The sequence below is a fragment of the Neofelis nebulosa genome, chromosome 3 (genome assembly GCF_028018385.1).
Source record: "Neofelis nebulosa isolate mNeoNeb1 chromosome 3, mNeoNeb1.pri, whole genome shotgun sequence".
Taxonomy (NCBI): Eukaryota; Metazoa; Chordata; class Mammalia; order Carnivora; family Felidae; genus Neofelis; species Neofelis nebulosa.
Window position 1 is genome coordinate 70,262,981 of NC_080784.1, and position 6,523 is coordinate 70,269,503.

General features: G+C 40.6%; 1 long non-coding RNA gene across 1 annotated transcript; it reads left to right on the top strand.

Moving 5' to 3' along the window:
• The first annotated feature begins 2,821 nt into the window (after positions 1-2,821).
• Positions 2,822-5,524, top strand: LOC131506923 (uncharacterized). The gene is made up of 2 exons (XR_009259225.1): positions 2,822-3,058; positions 3,212-5,524. It is a non-coding gene; the product is annotated as an uncharacterized LOC131506923 (long non-coding RNA).
• The last annotated feature ends 999 nt before the right edge of the window (positions 5,525-6,523 follow it).

Here is a 6,523-nt window from a genome sequence, read left to right on the forward strand (position 1 = left end):
GGCTTGCTCTGCCTTTGCTAATGAAAGTGCTTTTTGAATGTGACCCTTTCCTAATTGAGGCAACAATATTTCTTAGCTCCTGATGTGTACAAAGTAGCAGGCACTGTGGGGGGAGGCACAGGAAATGGTGGATGTAATCTCTTCTTCCGAGCAGCTTCTAGTCAAGTGGTATTAGATTTGCAAGAAGGACAAAGCTCCTCCCAAAACCCATATCAAATCTTAAAAAGTTTCAAAGAATACAGAGGCGCCTGGGTAGCTCAGTTGGCTAAGCATCTGACTTCAGCTCAGGTCATGATCTCATTGTGAATTTGAGCCCCTCATCGGGCTCTGTGCTGGCAGCTCAGAGCCTGGAGCTTGCTTCGGATTCTGTGTCTCCCTCTCTGTCTGCCCCTCCCCCATTTTCACTCTTTCTCTCTCTCTCAAAAATAAACATTAAAAAAAGATTTAAAAATATTTTAATGTTTATTTATTTCTGAGACAGAGACAGAGGATGAGTGGGGGAGGAGCGGGGGGGGGGGGGTGGGACACAGAATCCGAAGCAGGCTCCAGGCTCCCAGCTGTCAGCTGACATGGGGCTTGAACTCATGGACCCTGAGGTCATGACCTGAGGGTCATGACCTGAGCTGAAGTCGGACGCTCAACTAACTGAGCCACCCAGGCCCCCCTAAAAAAAGGTTTTAAAAAACAGTTTCAAGGAATACAAAAATCTACTTACTAAACACCTTTCCCAGAAAACATATCACTTTGCATTTGTCTGAACATAATTCAAACCACATTTACTAAAACTCTGTTACCCTGTTATACAACCATTTTGTTTTTATGTTTCTGTAAGAAAATGCAAAGAACAGCATTTTCTTGGAAGCCTATTTAAGATTTTAAACAATAAAACAGTATTTATATTTATCTAATCTTTTTAAAAATTTTTCGTTATTTTTGAGAGAAAGAGTGCGAGTGGGGGAGGGGCAGAGAGAGACAGGGGCAAGGGATCCAAAGCGGGCTCTGCATTTACAGCAGAGAACCCTATGTGGGGCTCAAACTCATGAACTGTAAGATCATGACCTGAACTGAGATGCTCAACTGACTGAGCCACCCAGGTGCCCCTGTATTTATCTAATCTTAGGGCTATCTGAATCGGTGAAATCTACTTCACACTGCTTTTTTCCCCCTTCCCCCTCTTTCTTCTTCTTATTATACTTATACTACCATGAATTTCATACATATTTGTTAAAAATGCAGTCACTTCTTCCTCCCATTCAGTTCAGCAGACCAACACTAAAGTTAAGTAGTCAACCTGTCTTTCTACTTCTCAACCTTGGTGGGGTTATCAGTAAGCCCAGTCAAAAAATAAAACAGATCAGTGGTAGTGCCACCTAGTAAGAAGAATGAAATCCAGATGCTGTCAAAATTAAGAGAGGTTTGATTAATGCCAGTGTTAACTTTATTTTCACTGCTTCCCTAGATGGGTTAAAAAAAAAAAAAAAAAAAGCACATCAATGCCCATTTCCTACCAATACCTCCTCAATATCAAATGTACTTCCTTCTCTGCTGTGACAGGGAAAATATCAATGATGTAATGCAGCATATATATTTGAGATTTCTATGACATCTGTGGAAGTCAAACCCTATTTTCCAGACAGACACAAAATTCATGTGGCTTTTAACTCAGTTTTAAGTAGATCCTGACCCAATATAAAAAATTGAGAACAGGTGACCAATATTCCCAAAGAATCATAAAAATTCAAAACATTTCTAAAGAACAAATACCTCCAAGAAAAGACTGAAAATCCTAAGTTGGGAGCTAACAAGTGAGTGTGTTTAAAATCACTTGGTCTGCATTCCATTCTTTAATCGATCTTTGTGAATCTTGATATCATCCACGTATTCAAGCTTCTTTCTTACAATTTCCCAACAATTTTCAGTTATTTATTGTAGTGCTTTCAGGAAATCAATAAAAATGTTTTTAGACTTTTGTGTGTAGTGAAAGAAAGAAAAAAGCTTAATTGGTCCAGCTGTGTCTTCTTGTTTTCTTGTTTTTCTAAATATAAAAGAATAAGTCAATCTGTGTTGAATGTAGAATCCATTGAAATATGACCAACTGATGTTACTTTATCCTTCCTGCCAGTAATTTTTCAGAAATCCCTATCGTTTTTGTGAATTCACATTAATCAGAAAACTTCTTTCTGTGAAAATCAGCCATTGGTCGTTTGTTGCTTTTTTTTTTTTTAAGTAGAATGAATACGTACGACATAACCTTAAACATTTGACATCGACATTTTAAGTAATTGAAATCACATATTTCAACCTAAAAGCTCATGTTTTATATTCTGATGTTAAATGATTCTTGGAAGTCTTTATTATTGGGGAAATTATCTCAATTCTTAAAAATAATTAGGAGTTATCATTGTAAGCACATTTCCCTGACAATGTTTTCATAAGCCAACGGAGAGGTATTTTCAAGTTGGCATCCTTCTGTGCGTTGAATGTGGGGGAAAGCTTGTGATGCGCCACCCCCCCTTCTCTCCTCTGTAGCCCAGTGGCTGTAGCTCACGTCTCTGTGGCTCGGTGCCAACAGAAATGCCTATGGAAAGGAAAGCCTGCTCTGAACAGAGAGCTGACTGCTTTGTGAAAGATGAGAAGACAAAGGCTAATACAGTGAAACTTCTTTAGAACATTTTCCAGGGAACTGAACATTTTGAATGTTCTACGTGGGAAAACATGCGCTGGGAGAGCAGCACAATGACGCATTTCACTGCACTTCCACTTGCCAAACATTCCAGGGCACCCTGCACACGAGGCTAATAAACTGGCTTAAACAGGAGATGGTCATGAGCTCAGGAAAGCTTTCCTCCAGCCCCGTCTGTGGTTACACAAAACGGTCAAAACAGAGGCCAGGTCTGTTCTCAAATACCACGCTCTGGAGGAGGGATAAGAATGTCCTATGGTTCCTGGGCCAGTTCAGGTGGCTTAGAGAAGGGCAAAACAGTACCTTTATAGACACTACAAAAATCACTTGAAGAAGGAACAAACATCTCTGAGTGGAGGAAACTACACCAGTGTGGTAAGTATCCTCTTCTGTAAATGTTGGGAGATGGGGCCCTTTCACTTCTACTCATTGTGCTTTTCTCTATTAAATGCTATTCCATTATGTGCTATCATATCATGGTTCTCATGTTTGAAACTCCCTCTTTTTGTACGTTGTAACTTATTTCAGATCATCACAGAAACTAGAAGACTGAGGACAAAATCACAGAATACCAGGGAGCAGGGCAGACCACACTATGGTTTGAGCAGCCTTATGGAAACGTCTGGCTCCAGCCTCGCTTTGGTTTTCTTCAGAGTTTCTTCAGTGGGTGCAGGAAATTCTACTTACTGGGTTTGTCAGTAATCTAGAAGTATCTTGGTATTTTTCAGATTACCAAGTATCTGTTGTAATGTGACTTTGTGACACAACAGATAAAGAGATCAAGATAGATCACTGCTGGAGACTGTGTTTCCTAAGAATGGATGATAAGCATTAGCAGATAAAAAAAATGTAATCAATCAAGTAATGGAACAAGGCAGGAATGAGAGGAATGTTTTTCAATTTAAAATCTAGTGTAAGTTTTGCCCTTAAACTCAGAGAAAATGTAAAGAATCAGAGGGAATTTTTTTAAATCCACAATGAAGGAAGAAAAGTGCTCCTTAAATAGATGAGTGAGTAAATGGTTTCAGGCATAAATGTATTTATGTATAGATGTGTAGAGATTTTCCTCTCCCGTTAGGAATGAGTAATTTTTTTAGAGTAAATTTATTCAGGAGTTGATTAGTTTGTCAGTAATAACAACCTACTTTTTGTAGCTCTTTAAAAAATGACCTTAAAAATGCACAAGAATGTTATTTGTTTTAGAAAAACATGAATAATATATATTTTTTAAACTTTTCTGAATACTAGTGGTCGAACAGAACTGATAGAGTCACGGTCGCTAAAGGGGAATTCTCCAAAAGGCCTCAGAAAAAACAGTAATGAAAGAAGGAGACAACCAAATACCCGAGTCTTAAAAAGTTCCAGCTCTCTGTCCACCCACCCCACCCTTACCATGCCCACCCCACCTCCCCAGGGATATGAAAATCTCCCAGCAGGTGATGGACTGTGCCAGAGTCAGTGTTGATGCTTAAAGGTTGAAGCTGATTTGTAAACAACAAAAATTCAATAGATATCATCCCTGCTCTTAAAATACCTCTGCCACACTGCCACTGAGGGTTTCTCATTGGCCACTTGTGACAGAAAGCTCCTAAATGGTCTCCAGTGATCCCTACCTCCTGGTACGCATGCTCTTGTATAATGCCCTACCCTTCAATACGGGCTGGATTTAGTGACTTGTTTTTAGCAAACAGAATGTGGCAAAGGTGATGAGAGGTCATGTGCTAGATTAGGCTACAGGATAGCTGTTGCTTCTGTCTTGGGTGCGCTCTCTCACTTGCTCTCTCTGAAGAAAGGCAGCTGCCATGTTGTGGGCTGTACTAGGGAGACAGCACAATAGGCCTCAAGGAATCAACAACCTTGTGTGTGAGTTTGGAATCAGATCCTCTCCCGCTGAGCCTCCACAGAAGACCTCGGCCTCAGCTGACACCTGGACAGCAGACACCTGGACCGCAATCTCATGAGAGACCTTGAGCCAGTGGCACCAACCTAAGCAGCACCCAGGGGCCTGACCCACAGAAAGTGTGAGAAAACAAATATCCGTTGTTTCTTTTGGTTTTTTTTCAGTCCACCTCCTCATTTCCTGCACTGTGCCCCCATCTCTCTCATTGTCAATTCCCACCTTCACATTTCTTTTACTTTTTTTTTTTTTAATGTTTACTTATTTTTGAGAGGGGAGAGGAAGGGCAGAGAGAGAGAGAGAGAGAGAGGGAGGATCTGAAGCAGGCTCCGCGCTGACAGCAGAGAACCCAATGTGGGAGTTGACCTCACAAACCAGGAGATCATGACCCTAGATGAAGTCTGCTGCTTAACTGACTGAGCTGCCAAGGCGCCCCTCCTTTTACTTCTGTGGACAATTTAAAATGATCTGTTTCACAGGCTCTTTTATTCTATAGTCTCAGGGCTTCTCCTTTCCATCTTAAGAGGCCTAAAAATAATAAAGTAAGCTTTTAATCCGAGAGAAACTCTAGTGCTAGCTGCTGTAACAACAGTTCTCAGCTTATGTCGAGAAATTGTTCGTCACTCAAAATAAGTAATGTACCTATGATTTCATCAACTTGAAATATTCTAGCTTTGAAGAAAACATAGTCTAGCTTTGGCACATTTTATAAAGTAGAGAATAAAACCTTTGATGATGAAACACTCTATTCCCTATTATTTACAGTTTAGATAGTAATAAAACACATTATTTTCAAATATTTTCATTATTTTGGGGCTACCATTTGATGTGAATTATTGCTAGATGTTGGAGAGAGTTGTCCACTCCTGAAATCTCTGTTTTTTAGCCTTTTGGGCTCAGCTATTCCCTCAATACCCCAAATAAACTGCTTTGTGCCACTCCTTTTCCTCACAGTGCAGAAATTCCTCTCTCTTCCAGGATTTTGGAGGATACCCTGAAGGCTTCTGTTCCCATTTGTCACCATTCTGTCTGGAATTACTCCCCCCACCCTGTTCCTGCCAGAGTTTTGTTCTATGATGGGCCCTGCCCTGCTTTCTTCAACTTCCCTGAAAAGCCACCAACAACAGGCCGCTGAATGGAAGCACAGAAAAACACAGATACCAAACAACTTAAAATTAGATGTTTCCTGAAATTAGACTTCTCCAGTTTCTTGGATAACCTCAGCATGGGGAAGTCCTGACTATCCTCCTCAGGGACCTCTGTGCCCCTTCCTAACTGACCCCCCCAGTTACATCTTGCTATTTTTCCCCCAGTCTAAGAGCCCCCAGATCGACTTCCCACCAGACCTTAATTTTCCTTAATACAAAGCATTTCAACTTGGTTTTGTTTAAACTTCCTCCATCTAGGTAGAGTGACAGTGAGGAGTGGGGAGGGGTCTCAACTTCTAACACCAAAGAGGCCCCAGACCCATTCATGTGCTCCTTCTTAGATGTTGTTATCCTCTCCTCAATTCAAATTGTTTCCTGCTATTTAAAATAACAGTTTTAGGGGCGCCTGGGTGGCTCAGTCGGTTGAGTGTCCGACTTTGGCTCAGGTCATGATCTCACGGTTCGTGAGTTTGAGCCCCGCATGGGGCTCCGTGCTGACAGCTCAGAGCCTGGAGCCTGCCTCGGATTCTGTGTCTCGCTCTCTCTCTGCCCCTCCCTGCTCATGGTCTGTCTCTCTCTGTCTCAAAAATAAATAAAACATTAAAAAAAAAATTTCTTAAATAACGATTTTGAATGTTACATTAAAGTTTAATAAAAAGATTACATTAAACATTCTAATAAAACATATAAGAAAAGTTGTTCTCCCATTGAAATCCTGCTGAATGTGCTAAGAAATTTTTCAAAGAAATGGAGTTTTTTTCTTAACCCTAGATCAAATACCCATACTGTAAACTA